The sequence below is a fragment of the Muntiacus reevesi genome, chromosome 7 (genome assembly GCF_963930625.1).
Source record: "Muntiacus reevesi chromosome 7, mMunRee1.1, whole genome shotgun sequence".
NCBI lineage: Eukaryota > Metazoa > Chordata > Mammalia > Artiodactyla > Cervidae > Muntiacus > Muntiacus reevesi.
This window is the reverse complement of record NC_089255.1, coordinates 54547050-54563238: the sequence shown is the minus strand read 5'-3', so window position 1 is coordinate 54563238 and position 16189 is coordinate 54547050. Positions and strand designations below refer to the sequence as shown.

Genomic DNA, 16189 nt, shown 5'->3' with positions numbered 1-16189 from the left:
TTTTTTTTTTAATGTGGACCATTTTTAAAGTCTTTATTTGAATTTGTCACAATATTGCTTCTGTTTTGTGTTTTGAGTTTTTTTGGCCAAGAGGCACGTGGGATCTTAGCTGCTTGAATCTCAACTCTTAAGCAGAAAAGAATTCCACTTACTTTCTTCAAAACTATACAGGTACTCTGAGGGCCACAGATAAATTACCCCCATGCTGCTTTCCTTCAAAGAAGATAACTTGCTCATCTTGAGCCCAGACGAAATTTTGTTACCAAGTTTTCAGTCTAGGTTAGAAAAGCTTGGGGTATTAAAATTCATCAAGTTGTACACTTTATTTGAGTGTAGCTTATTGTATATAAATCATACCTTAATGAAGTTAAAAAAAAAAAAAACAGACTGGCGATAAGAATAAAATAGCTTGGTGGATGTCTTACAGATAGGGAGTCAATGGCAATAAGCTAAGAGAAGATAGAGTGGGGCTTTATGAAGCAACAAAGAATAGATGTGAGCTAAAGAGAAAAGCACCCGGGGTATGGGGAGGCCAGCGTTAGAGCTATTTTAACCCTGGGAAATGAAGCAAAGTACCTCAGGTTCATGCACAGCAGAAGCCTTATGGCCCCAAACATTTCTGTTTGCAGATGCTCCCAAAACAAAAGATCTTATTTTATCAACAGATTGTAATCAGGTCATTCCTTAGAAAAGATAAAAAATTGTTTCTTCAAAGTCAAAAGCTGCCCAAGGTGTATTTGAGTAACACATAAAAATCCACCTGGTTTACCCAGTGGAGCATGACAATTTCAGAATTAACCCGTAACCATCATCAAAGCCAAGCACCACGCCCCCCCAATGTTATTATTGAGTGATTAACTACTTAAGAAACTCTAGAAAGTAATGTGTTTTAGGTAGGGAATAATTTAGTAGATAAACTCAATGGTAAAACAACCCAGAGATCAAGGGATGAATTAGACAGACATGCAAAATAATTTCTATAATTCACTCATATGATCTGGAATAAACATAAAACCAAACAGCCAAGAAATCACATCCCTACCACTACATGGATGAGGTTTCCATCACAGCTTGCAATTCTGCCAGTCTTGTGAGTCAAAGATTACAAGGTATTATCTTCAAACTTCACCTCCTTGCTTGTTAAACTGCAGAGCAACAGATTCAAAACAGCCCAATTAAATGCCAGAGTGTCCATTTGCAGTCATTGTCAAAGAGATGTGTTTGGCCAGAAAAAAAAAAAAAAAATAGAAGAAAGGTAACTCATTTATTTCAGGGTGGCTCCTTCACTTCTTTTTTAATTTATTTTTTATTTAAGTATAGTTGATTTACAATGTTGTGTTAGTTTCAGATGTACAGCAACAGCAAAGTGATATATAAAATCTGACTATGGGACTTCCCAGGTGCTACAGTGATAAAGAATCAACCTTCCAATGCAGAAGATGCAAGAGATGTGGGTTCTAGCCCTGCATCAGGAAGATCCCCTAGAACAGGAAATGGCAACCCATTCCAATATTCCAGTATTCTTGCCTGAAAAATTCTATGAACAAAGGAGCCTGGCAGGCTACAGTCCATGGGGTTGCAAAGAGCAGGAACACAACTGATTGCATATGCAATCTGATTTTAAATATATATATATATACATATATAAAAGAATATGTGTATATATTATTTTTCAGATTATTTTCCTGTATAGGTTATTACAAAATATTGAGTATATTAATACTTTCTTGTGCTATACTGTAGGTCCTTGTTGATTATTTATTTTATATATAGTAATATGCATGCATTACTCCCAAATGCCTAATTTACCACCATTTTTCTCATTTTTGATAACCATGAATTTGATATCTATGTCTGTGAGTCTGTTTCTGTTTTGTAAATAAGTCCATATGTATTAGATTCCACGTGTAAGTGATATCATATATTTTTCCTTTTCTGTCTGATATTATCACTTATTATGATAATCTCTAGGTCTCCATCTATGTTTCTGCAAATGGCATTATTTCATTCTTTCTAATGGCTGAATAATAGTCCATTGTGTGACTGTAACACACCTTCTTTATCCATTCACCGGCCGATGGGCATTTAGATTGCCTCCATGTGGTGGCACTAGTGGTAAAGAACCCACCTGCCAAAGCAGGAGACATTAGAGATGCAGGTTTGATCCCTGGGTGGGGAAGATCCCCTTGGTATGGCAACCCACTCTAGTGTTCTTGTCTGGAGAATCCCCGTGGACAAAGAAGCCTGGTGAGCTACAGTCATTGGGTCTCAAAGAGTCGGACACGACTAAAGTGACTTAGCACAGTCCTGGTTACTGTAAACAATGCTGCTATGAACATTGGGGTGTATGTATCTTTTAGAATTATGATTTTCTCTCCATAAGGAAATAGAGCTCCTTTACTTTATTTATATTCAAGTCAGTGAAGAACTTCATGGAACTCAAATCCTCTTGTCCAAAACCTTATTTTTAGACATTAAAAAGTGGGGTTTTTTTCTTTTTAATTTATGCCACATTTAACTCTGAATATTTACAGTCCAAGTTATTGTTTTGTTTTGTTTTAACCTAGAGATTTCTATGCTTTTGAATTGTGGTGCTGGATAAGACTCTCGAGAATCCCTTGGACAACAAGGAGATCAAAATAGTCAATCCTAAAGGAAATCAACCTTGAATATTCATTGGAAGGACTGATGCTAAAGCTGAAGTGCTGATAATTTGGCCACCTGATGCGAAGAGCTGACTCATTGGAAAAAGCCTTGATGCTAGGAAAGATTGAGGGCAGGACGAAAAGAGAGCAGCAGAGGATGAGATGGCTAAATGTCATCACCAAGTCAATGGGCATGATTATAAGCATACTCCAGGGGATTGAAGAGGAGAGCGGAGCCTGGTGTGCTACAGTCCATGGGGACGCCAAGAGTCAGATACAACTTAGTGACTGAACAACGAAAAGGTATCTAACATGAGCAAAAAGTTTCACTTTTCTAGTCTACTCTTTAATAAATTCAAAAAATATTTAATGAGAACCAAATGTATTCAAGGTGGTGGATTGATCTGTAGAGAATACAAAAAAAGAAAAACACAATCTCTAACCTTGAAGTATTTACAACCAAGTCATTTTATGATTAGGGCTTCCCCGATGGCTCAGTGGTAAAGAACCTGCCTGCCAATGCAGGAAACGCAGGTTTCGATCCCTGGGTCAGAAAGATCTCCTGGAGAAGGAAATGACAACACACTCCAGTATTCTTGCCTGGGAAATCCCATGGACAAAGGAGCCTGGCAGGCTATACAGTCTACGAGTTGCAAAGAGTTGGACATGACTGAACACATGCATGTACACATCTTATGGTTAGTTTTAACTAAGTATTCCTGTCATTAGACAAAAAAAATTGTTTTGATGTGTATAAACTCTGAAAACCTCTTTCCAATCTTGAGCCATATTTTTCTTTCCCATATCCAAGTGCAACCTAAAACTACCTATTTCTTTAAATTAATTCACTTATTTTTAAGTGCTAAATTAACTTACTTAAGAATACCTTGTTATATAACTATCTTCTTTAAAATTATCTTAATCATTAATAACTATATAAAATGATGCAATTTGACAGACTGCTTAGATTTTTTTCAAAATGTACATTAAAATAAGTACTTGTCTATTAACATCAATGTTTACTGTGTACTACCTAAACTTATACTGGGAAACATGTCTCTAATCCAGTCCCAAGTGAAATCTCTTCCTCTGCCCACTCATAAACCTCATTGCAACCCAGGTAACTCCTTACACACCAATACTGTTAGTTGATGATCCCACCTTCCAATAAGAAAAGAACTTCCTCTCATCACTTCAACAAACCATATCTTTTCCTCATTTTTAGCTTATTTCTCTAAGATATTCATAGTAAACTCCTATGACAACATCTTTATCATTACCCCAAATTTCATCTTCTGTCACCTCAGTTACTCCTTCTATTAACTCTTATTTCTTGTTTTCAGGTGGTCTCCCCTTTCTTTGGCTCCTTTGCCTTTACTTAGATGCATTTGGTTTAAAAATATTCATTGTCTATCGTGTGTTAGAGACTATGCAATTTCTACAAAAATCTACAAACCTCGAGGAGTCACAAGTATCTGAGGAGACAAGGACGTCCTGTGTCACCAACCATGTCATGAGTGCCTTGTAAGGTAAATGCAAGAATGTTTGCAGAGGAAACACAAGTGAAACTTGAAGTCAAAGGTAGAAAGGATTTTCCCATGGAGGTTAATATCTACACTCAAATTCCAAATATTATATACTTATCAATATTATAAACATGCTGGTTTTGTGAGCCAGGGAAGTCTCTAGTTACTTTAAGCTTTATTTTCCTCAACATAAAATGATAATGTTGTCTACCTCACCTGACTGTAATAAGATTAAGGGGACAGCCTGTACTCAGTGGTGAGGGCCCAGAGTCAGTGAGCTTGGGTTCCAACGCCAGCTCTATTACTGCATGTCCTAGGGTAGATTATTTTACAGCTGTGTGTTGGAGTCCCATCAATAAAATGTACATAAATAATAATATCTGTCTAATAAATAATAATATCTAATATCTATCTAGTACCTAATCTATAAATAATATCTATTTTAATATCTATCTAATAGATGTGAAACTTCAGTGGGAAAATCCATGGAAATCATTAGATAGTGAACATTCAATAAATGTTAGCCACTCTTATCAGAACGCTTTTTAAATCTCAATATCTGTATATAAATCCTGTTAAGTAAGCAGCAAAACAAAAAATATAATCCACATTTATAATCCTTCACATTATTATTCATAATTTACAATAGATCTCATCTATTAAGTGAATTAAGCAGAGGAGACTAAAACTTTAAGGATACCAAACTGGCAAAGTAGAAGAAAATCTACCCTCTTTCCATGTGTTAGGAATTAAGCCAAACTCACCCCAAAATTCATATATTGAAGTCCTAACTCCCCAAACCTCAGAATGTGACATTACTTGGAATAGGGTCATCGCAGATATGATTAATTAAGTGATGATGAGGTCATACTGGATTAGGTTGGATCCCAAATCCAGTATGATTCTTATAAACCCTTATAAAACAGGGACATTTGGAGAAAGATGCACACAAGGAGAGAGACATGTGAGGGTGAAGTCAGAGATGGGGTGATATTCCTACAAGAGAAGGAATGCCAAAGATTGTCAGCAAACCACCGGAAGCTAGAGGAGAGGCATGGCACACATTCTCCCTCACAGTCCACAGAGGGAACAACCCTGCTGACACTTCGGTTTCAGACTCGGAACCTCTGGACTGTAAGATGATACAGTTCTGCCATTTAAGCCACTTAGTTTGTACTACTTGTTGCAGCAGCCCCAGCAAACTAATATACTGTCTGACACATCTTGTCTCTTTCTAGTAAGAACAGAAATCTTAATAATGTGTAGATCAATTCTGGAGATATATGCTTAAATTTTAGTCTGAATCATACAAGTGGTCATAAACCAAACTCTGTTCTCTACTTCTTCTGTGTAATACATCTCTTTTCTACCCACATTACAGGTTCCCTGAAGAAAGAATATATTCATTAATTCAACAGGTATCTATTAAACTGAAAGTTGCTCAGTTGTGTCCGACTCTTTGCAACCCCATGGTCTATACAGTCCATGGAATTCTCTAGGCCAAAATACTGGAGTGGGTAGCCTTTCCCTTCTCCAGGGGGCCTTCCCAACCCAAGCATCAAACCCAAGTCTCCCACATTGCTGGCAGATTCTTTACCAGCTGAGCCACAAGGGAAACCCAAGAATACTGGAGTGGGTAGTAGCCTATCCTTTTCCAGAGGATCTTTCTGACCCAGGAATTGAACCAGGGTCTCCTGCATTGGAGGCAGATTCTTTACCAACTGAGCTATGAGGAAAGCCTTGATTAAAAGCTCTACTAAATGGAAAATGAAAAAAAAATAGGTTCCTGATCTTTAGGAATAAACAACCTATGAGTCAAGCCACAGGTAAACAACAATTGATGCAAAGTAGACTGGGATGAGTATTCCTGATATATGAAAGCAAAGAACGCTTCACTCCCATGGTTTTGTATGGCTTATCCCTAACACCTAGGCATCTCTTTTAGAAAAATTCTGTTTTCCCACAGGCCAGTGGTCTCTTTTCCTAGGCCTAACATCTATTTCCCTTCTCCCATCTTCAGCACACACTGACACTGAAGTCAGTCCACTGCCTTTATGATAATCCTTTCCTCGCAGAGTAAACAGAAGGAAGGCACTCCCATAAGCAGGCATATGAACCTATGCAGACAAGTCCTATTTGGAGAAGGCTCCCTAATACCCATGACTGCAGTATTTTCCAACTCTGCCCACAAAACAGGGATGCTTCTGCCAGGGAAGCCTTTAAGACCACCCTCTGATATTCATGGGCTTCCTTGGTGGTTCAGATGGTAAAGAATCTGCTTGCAGTGTGGGAGACCTGGGTTGAATCCCTGGGTCCGGAAGATCCCCTGGAGAAGGAAATGGTTACCCACCCCAGTATTCTTGCCTGGAGAATTCCAATGGATACAGAAACCTGGCAGGCTACAGTCCAGAGGGTCACAAAGAGTTGACAAGACTAAGCAACTTTCACTTTTCTGACATTCCAGAATCCTAGCAGAAGCGTAGCCAAAACAGACATATCCAGAGACTTAGAGAGAGAGAGAATACCATAGTGGTTTATAGAGAGTGGTAGAGGAGGGCCACTACTTGAGGATCATAATCCAAAGGAACCTTAGCATTACTGGAGTAGTCAGTTCTTTAAAAAGATGTTGTCTGGGACTTCCAGCTCATTTCAGCATTAATCCAAGACACAAAGGTGAGTCATTTGAAGCTATTCTTCTCACCTTTGTGGATTTTCTGTCAGGAGCAGACAAATCCTACCTCTTTTTTTATATTCTCCTACCTCACCTCTTTTCACCATTTTCCCTTGTCCTGGCTCCTCCAGCCAGATCACACCCCCACCTCTTGCCTTAATTACCCTTTCCAGGACTGACTCATCTGTAAACAAGGTGGTGGTGTCATCACTGGGTACAGTGAGAAGTGGGATGATCCTTGAAGTCAGACAGATCTAGGGATATAATCCTAGACAAGGGAGTTAGACTTATTTACCACGTCTCCTTTTCCTAATAAGACTAATGGTGGGTGTGTAGATAAAATGAGATAGTGCACGTGAAAGTCCCCAGCACAACACCACTTCTCAACATACTTGAGAGGAAGAGTACCCGATGATGACACCACGACCTTGTTTACAGATGAGTCAGTCCACCACTAAAAACTAAACAAATCAAAAACAACTTAGGTCCAACCACAGGTGTGATTAAGGTGCCATATCACTCTTTAATCTGAGGGTAAAAGTGCAAATAGATTGTCTCTACTTAATCTACAAAACCTATCCATTACCTGTGTGAAAGGGGCATGCATGGACAAGAGTGTTTTCTACGTATTAGGACTCAATACAAAAATAACAGCAAAAAGTCTAGTGTAACACTGGTGTCATGGAACAAGATTGCTAGTACCAAGTGAGATTTCTACACTGCAATGATTTCAGTGCAGTGGATGTCACAAGAGGTGGCTGAGGGAGACAGGGAAGGGGTTGACTGGCTACAGGTCAATAGAAACCAGGCAAATATAGCACGTTCTGACACATCCTGGCTTCTGCTTAGTCTTAAAAAATATGTCCCTGGCAAGGGGGATCCCTCTTGTCACTTCTCTGTTGGGTTTCTACTGACCAAACAAGTCATTGTCAGGTGATATCAAGAAAGTCTGTCTCTGGGGCATAAATAAATGCCCAACACCCATAGTTCACGGCAATACGAGAGCCTGAGAGGCCTGGAATCGATCCAACCCATTTTAACTAGCAAGAAACTACCTAGTAATACCTTGTTTGTATTTCTTGGAGGAGGGACACAAGAAACACTTATTTCATTCCACACAATAATTCACCACAATCAGAGGGGGCACAGCAAGGGCAGCACCATCTCCCAGCTGCTGATTACATCAAAGGCTTGCAGCACAAATTCAATTTTATGATGTTAATCTTGGCCTGCCACTCAGAAATTTTCTCTGAGGGATATGATTTTTCTCTGGATTTCATTTTAAGAATGATTTTCTTCACCCACAATCAATAAAGATATGTTTTCATCAAAAGACTCTATCTTGGTAGAATTCAATTGGCTATTTCAATCCCTTTTGGTGACACAATATTAATTAAAATAGTTTATGTTGCACTTCAACTGGAAAAAGAGTCAGTGAAAATAGCAGCTACTCAGAACACATGTTCTATACGCATCAACATGGAAGGCAGAAAATAATTTTCTCTTTCTCCAGGCGGCCAGCATTAGCTATTCAAGAGAGCTGCTCTGACTTAGTTTATCTCTGTGTTATCACTGAAATAATAATAATAAAAAATAAGTTCTTCCTGTTTGTATAGTTTGCTCAACAGGAAATCAAAATACACATGAAGAAAATGCTTCAAATTCTCACCTCCTAGTGCCTCAGGAAGAGCGAAATAAATGTCTGTGCCCACGCAGCATAATGAGATATTAAGATATCACAGTCACTGTTTCTCTTAATTAAAAAGTTATAATGCTATTAAAAATTCTTTTTATTTTCAATTTCTAAATAATGGTTGCAATTGAATGCATTTTCTTTCTAACAAGGAAACATAGAACAAGTATGGAGGTTTTCACACTTAAAAAAAGGGATAGAATAATGAAATATATTACAGGAAATGAATTCGCTTTTAACAGTGATTTTTAAAGTGACAGTTAATTCACTTAACAAAAACATTTATCAAAGTACCTACTGTGTGCCTGACTCTGGTCACCGCTGAGAGAATCTGAACTTGAGGCTGGAAATCTAAATTTTAACCAGTTCTCCAAAGATATTCTTAAGTACATTTGAGGCAAAGGAACTTAAATCAATCTCATCATTGCCCCTGCACCACACAGTTAATGGAATATACAAATTAATTGGTAAAGTTAAAGAAATATTCACTGAATAAAAGACCAAAAAGAATAGATCCCTCAAAAATTGTTGCTTGGGGCCTGATCAGCATGACCACCTGAGAACATCAAGACCTAGCTGACCTAATTTGGGCCTTCCACAGCAAAAAGTCCTCGTCTGGCCCCTAACCTACTATTTTTCTCTGCAGTGACTATAGTTTAAAGTAGTTAAAGTCTTTTTCTATCTACTGCCATCTAAATGACACAGAGAAAGACATCTTCCCTGTTCTGTAGCACTTTGTAAGAAAACTACCTGAGGTCTTTCCTGGGAAATTCATGTGGAGAAAGGGCCTAAACAGGAAAACTCTTAAGTATTCAGTCATTGAGCAAATATGTACATTGTTTCCAAGAAGCAATAATTCAAGATGATTAAGGTAGAATTTTGAGGCAAAGTCTTCCACATTTCAAAGAATTTTAAGAGCTAACGCTACCAGAGAAAAATCATAAGAGGGTACAGTCCTTTAACAAATTCCTTCCAAAATGTTCAAGTTGCATTTTGGTATTCCAAAAGAACTAACACATTATTCAGATACCATTCCCTAAAAATGTTTTTCTAAGACTCACTTCAATTGCTCAGAGTGAAAACAAGAACTGGAGTAGGAAGCAGGGCCTAAAATGGTCTGAGATCCTATCATGTAAACACAGGAATGCTAACCTTTGTCCATCAAAGAATTCTTGGTGTGGTGGAACTCCTTTAACAGAGCCTGGTCTTAAAACATAGGCGGGCATTGAAAGTAAACATTTAGTGGCTGGGAAATAGGGATAATAGAGGTGAAACTATAAATAACTTCATATGTCATTCTGAACAACAAGACTGGTCTGCTTTTTATGATATACTTGAAAACATGAAGTCCCATCTATACGGCTGGATTTCTGTTGTATTTTTCTCTCATCAAGAGACTAAGATGAGTGGAGGGAACCAAAGTAGTTGATTGTCACCTGTGCATCAAACAGTCTTGTGTTTTCTAGGCAACCAAGTCTCCCAACAAAGTTGTGATGTAAACACTCTTATGGGAGAGACTTGAAAATCAAATAAGGACCTAATAATGTAAAATAATGGGCTTCCCTGATGGCTCAGTGGTAAAGAATCTGCTTGCTAATGCAGGGGACATGGGCTTGATCCCTGGGTCAGGAAGGTACCTTTGGAGAAGGAAATGGCAACCCACTCCAATATTCTTGCCTGGGGATTCCCATGGACAGAGGACCCTGGTGGGCTTCAGTCCATGGGGGTTACAAAATAGTCAGACATGACTTAGTGACTGAACAACAACAATGTAAAACAATATACAACCCTCTTTTTACGTTTGAGGAAACCAAAGCTCAGAGAAGCAAAATAATTTGCCAACATCCTGTAGCCAGTAAAAGATGAAACAATATGTGTGAAGAGTTGTATTTAATATGTTCTCTCACCTTATGAGACCTTCACACACAAGTTTCCTTTGGCCTGGAATGCTCTTCCTCAGCATTTACTCCTGGCAAACTCCTATAAAAATGGAGCCTTCAAAACTGAAACTAAATTGTAGCTCCTTTGAGCCTCTGCTGGGTGATATATTGCACCCCTCAACACCCAGCACTTCCTTTTCTAACCTTTATGGAGCTCCGATCACTCTGCTCTAATTCTTCCTGTGTCAGTTACCTGAACCATACTATGAATGTTTAGAGGGCAGGAAACTGTTCTTTTTCCTTTGCATTTTGCTTGCAGGTAGTTTTACATATAACAAAAAGTAAAAAAAAAAAAATGTTGAGGGGAATGTCAAAAAATTAATGTATTATGAGTGAATGTGGTATGGCTTTAAAAGTCACCTCTTTTTCTTCTCCCAGACAAGTCAGGTTGAATGTTAACTCTGAGGTCTGCACAAGGAGAGAAAGGGAGAGGTAGAAAGATATCTTTGGCTATGGACTTGTCTGTAATTACTGTTGAAGCACCCTAAAATCTTATCAGCTTTCTGGGCCCTGAACTCACCTCTCACTAGGAGGAAACACAGTCAATTCACCGTGAGATTGAATGGTTCAATTAATGACAATTCCGTCATCCTGTACTTGCTTAGTTTTTATACACTCATGCTGCTGCTGCTGCTGCTAAGTCGCTTCAGTCGTGTCCAACTCTGTGCGACCCCATAGACAGCAGCCCACCAGCCTCCCCCGTGCCTGGGATTCTCCAGGCAAGAGTACTGGAGTAGGGTGCCATTGCCTTCTCCGTTATACACTCATACATAGGATTTTACTTTTTCCAGATGAAATTTCATTTTGTTAAAAGTAAAAAAAGGAAGTGCTAGAAAACCAACATAGATTCAGGAGTCTCCAAAACTCACACCCTTAGCCACTGCACTGCATTGCTTAGGTGGGGCAGGGGCGTGGCCCAACATGTTAGGAAGTCCTTTGGAAATGACAGCAAACTCTAGATGAGATGTTGGTCTAGAACAGTGATATCTAGTTCTAGAAATGAGACCCTGCCTTTTATAAAAGAACTCAAAAAGATTCAAATGTCCTTTAAGATCAACACAGTTTCCTTACTTTTAAGAAAAAAATTAATGTAAGTTAAAGGACTTGTTGGTACCCCAGAGTAAAGCTGGGGACTTGCCAGGTGTTCAGAGACAGTTTGGTAAGAGAACTTATATATATTCTTTCTGTCTTTATCCCTACCTCATTGCCTTGCCTCTAACTCAGAGCATAATTTAATCTGATAGTGTTAGACTAGGGGAAAAATAACTATACATTCAGAACAGAGCTTCCAGAGAAATGTCTGACAGAATTCTTAATAAGAGATGCTGCATATTGTACCATTATTAAATAACATAAAAAATAAGTAAATTGTCAAGTCACAGATATATTTGAATGAAGCAATCTTTAAACTTTGAAATATTCCTAATACAACTATTCTCAAGGTTGCACTGTTATTTAATAACATATATACTTCTATTCCAGTTGGCCTCTATAAACTAGAACCTTAGATTTCTAAAGCATTCACTTCATTGGATAGACTGTTAATGCAAGTTATTACACACAGGGAGAGGCTTATACTTTAAGTTGATATTTTATTGATAAAGTAATTATAATTTACAAAACCTTCCCCAAAAGTGGTGAGGATATTAGAAGTCAATAGAGCCCCAATTTTTGTGGTTTAAAAAATAATAATCATAAGTTTACTAGAGGATTTCATGGACAAAGTTTCCCTTTCTCCTCTAACCCTTTGCATTCTTTACAGAAAACACTATGGGTACACTGTAATATTGAAGAAGCTAAAGGAGAGCTAAGGAACAAAAGTCACAAGGCCGAATTAACCACAAATAATTGCATGCCAAAAGAAGCTGCTTTCTTCTTCCCTGATCTTTAAAAGGTGAGAATTCAGGAGAGAGAAGACTAACCCACTGTTTGCCGGGGGCGGGAGAAGTGGGGGTGAGGGTAGGAAAGGGGATGAAAGAGACAGTTTCCAAATCCTTTCTTCAGATAAAACTATTCCCAACAAGTGACCTAGTTTTCAAAGATGACCTTGAACTCCTTTAGCATAAAACTACAAGGGGGAGGAACAGAAAGCTAACTTTGTTTCACAGCAACCTTCTGATTGCGTCTTCCTAACAGTTTCGAAATGAACACAGAAACGCTATAATGGATGAGGAGGGGGTTAGGGAAGCACGTGTCCGCAAGGGACTACTGCCAGTACTTCACCTTGGCCAGATTTTTCGTCAACGCAGACATCCCTCCCTGGATTTTCCTGTCCCTCGTCCAACTTTGTAAGTGATAAAAGTGTTGTGTTCACAACCTTAATTGCTGGCGCAGCCGCGGGTGCACATCAAGGAAAGTTTTCACCAGATTCCCTGCCCCGACAGGTCCCAAGCTGTCACACCCTCTCCTGCCGGCGTCCACCGGATCTTTTCCCCAGCTACTCGACTCAGCTTAATGAATTCAAGGACTCCAGTCTGGGAGACGTCCGATTTCCGAGTCCCAAGAGACTCTCAATAGTGAATGGCGAGTCTGGGAGATCTCACCTACCCCGCGCCATCCAGCCCCCGCCACCACACTCGAAAGGACCGATTTTACAGGTGCATATCTTCGGTCACTACGGATGCGACAACAGGACGAGAGAGTAGAAGAGGGAGTTTTCCACGTGCAAGAACTTGGAGCAGAAGAAGAGATTATAACTACTGCAACACGCGCTCACCTTCCTTCCCCGCCCCTCGGGATCCAAACCCTCGACTTGAGAGCGGAAAGCCAAGGGCAGCACGAGTCCGGGGCCGTCCGGGGCCTCCGCCTGGGACAGAGGAGCACGAGCCGAGCCCGGGGCGGCTGCTTTAACCCAGACTGGGTGCCGCGAAGCTGTAGCGGTCCCGCAGCTTGACAGAGGGGTAGCAGGACACAGGGGCGGCCTTTCAGGAGTGGCCACGCCCTCAAACCTGACACCTCGCCCCACCCGAGAACACGCCCTCCCCCGAAACCACGCCCTCTCCTCCTGCCCCTCGCCCCCTCCCCTCCCATGACTCCTGCCCGAACTCTGGCTACCTCTAGCCACAGGCGCCGCTTGGTCCAGCCACTCCCTCCATCTCTCTCCGGCGGTGGTGGCAGGAACAGGCCGGTCTGCGGGCGTCGAGGTGTTCTGTCCTTTCAGGGCTGGAGGGAGTCAAGAGTTAGGACAGGAAAATCAAGGTAGGCCAGGTGATATGGACCCTCCCCGGCACTGATAGAGACTGGGAGCCGCAGGACCTTTGTTAAGGGAAGGGAGGAAGTTCCCCTCCACCTAGCAGAGAAGAGGGAGAGTCCAGGGAGGTAGGAAGGGTGGAAAAATTCACCCTTGAAACCAGAGTCCTGACCTGCTCTTGAGTGTGCAAGTCAGACTACTGACTGGGTAATTTAGAAAAATGGGAGGGACAGTTTGTTTTTCTCAGGTTTCTTGGTTATTTTACTTTTTCATCCAAACCTGTGGGCAGTGTAGTCCTGGATTCCAACACTCCCAGAAGCAGGTGGGGAGATATATTTTTATTCACTTATTTGATGTGAATCATTTTTTAAAAACTATTAAATTTATTACAGTATTGCTTCTGTTTTAGGTTTTGGATTTTTTGACAGGAAGCATATGGGATTTTAGCTCCCCACCCAGGCATGGAGCCCAAACCACCTGCATTGGAAGCATGGAGTCTTAACTTCCCAGGAGGGAATCCCTAGTGGGGTGAGATTTTTAATCAGTCCCTTTCACTTATACCTATCTGGCTTCCCAAATACTAAGGATATTTGGCCAGGCCCAAGTCAGAGCACAAGTTCTAGGTCTCCTCTGAGATCTAGAGGTCTGAGATCAGACTTCTCATACCCTGGATCCTCCTGTGTGAAACCCTGCAGAGGAGGACACTCTCCTCATTTTCATTCTCTGCACCAGGTTAGTACCTAGTCTTAGTTCATTTGGGAGCTCACTTACCCCAGCAGGTTGGTGTTCCTGCTATTCACTCCCAAGTTGCCTCACTTCCTATTATAACACTTGTCACAACTTACTGCAATTACTTGTTGCATTGGCCTCCCTGCTTGACTGTAAGGTCTGTGAAGGAAGGGACACCGAACATGTAGAGGATACATATAAAATACTGTTCACCCATGACATGTACCTAACGATTGCCTGTTAAAGTGACTCCAGCCTCCAGTTCTTTATGAACTTCCATCACCTATCCTTAACTTCTAAGTCTGCAGAATTTTATTTCAAAATTAACATTCCCAACCCTACTGCCATTCCCAAATCTTCATCCTACCAGTTGAGCAGAATTTTCTTCAAGCTTCATAAAGATGTAGATGGAGAAAGAAACTTAGACTTGGTTCCTCTTGTCTGAGCTCTACCATAACTAACTCAGTGGTTGTAAAGGCCCTCAACCATTCTGGGTCTCACATCAGAGACTTGGATACTTTTAAGGTCAATGAAAATTGGGGGAAGAGGAAAAATTAAAAAAAAAAAAAAAGCTTTTAGGAAAAACTGACCTCAGTAAAAAAATTAAAAATGAAATAAATGAGAAAATTAAATAAAAAATGAAGAAAATGTTGATAATATATAATATCAGTTTAATGGTCTTTATTGCCAGTGTAGTCATTGACAGCTTTGAACTTTCCAAGCCTTATAATCATGGAAACCAGTAAGAGTTACAGAAATCTTCCCACTTTTTCACATTCTGGAAATGGTAACTGGTTTATTGCAAGGAATCATCCTTTTCCACATGACTTAAATAAGACTTACCTTGTTTATCTATGACACACACCCTCCAAATTTCCATTCTTTGCATCATAAATGATTAGCTGAACCCTGAATCATTTGTGCTAACTAACCAATCTGAACAAAATATCTGGTACCTTGACTTGATCAAACTTTAGTCCCATAAAAATTTCTTTTGAATAATGTCTCTCTTTATCTTGTTTTTTTACATGACCTTATAAAATGTAATTTTTTAATACAGGCATGCCTGAGGAATATTGTGGGTTCCATTCCAGACCACTGCAGTAGAGGGAATCACACATTTTTCAGTTTCCCAGTGAGTATAAAATTTATGTTCACAACATACTGTGGTCTATTAAGTATGCAATAGCATTATGTCCAAAAAAAGTATGTACTTTAATTAAAAAATAACACTTGGAAAAATGGTACTGATAGACTTGCTCAAGGCAGGGTTGTCTCAAACCTTCAATTTGAAAAAAATGCAGTATCTGTGAACCGCAGTAAAGCAAAACTGTCTAAAATGAGTTGTACCTGTATTGTTTATAAGGAAACGGCCCTTCAAGAGCAAAAGGGCCCTGTGTCAGTTTCCTGGCTGTAAAACAGAGGCAAAATCTTTTTTGACCCCAAAATTAGTGAATTCAGAAGCTGAATTTCCAAAGAAAAGCAAGTCAGATCTTGACCTCAAGTCTAGACCTCAGGAGGAAAAGCAAGCCAGCATCTGAGAACCAAACTGGGCACTGGAGGTGACTTGTTTGGCTAACCTGGGTATTGTTGTTGCTGTTATTTTTTAATTTGAATTTGAATGTACACCAACTCTGTAGTCTTCATCATTTCTATTACCTATTTGATCATTGAAAGCATTTAGGTTTGTGTCTCTAGAATGCTTTTGTGCTCTCAGAAAAGTGCCCTGAATTACAAAAATATGTCCTCCCTTTCCTCTACCATGTCAATAGGGATAGCCTGGCAATAACATCTG

At 39.8% G+C, this 16189-nt stretch overlaps 1 protein-coding gene across 1 annotated transcript in view; it reads right to left on the bottom strand.

Annotated features, from left to right (window-relative positions):
* Nucleotides 1–13353, bottom strand: part of WDR72 (WD repeat domain 72) — a 212871-nt gene extending 199518 nt beyond the window's left edge. The window contains exon 1 of the mRNA XM_065941562.1: nt 13192–13353. The gene's annotated coding sequence lies outside the window, so the exon portion shown is untranslated. The remainder of the gene's footprint in view (nt 1–13191) is intronic.
* Nucleotides 13354–16189: the final 2836 nt, after the last annotated feature.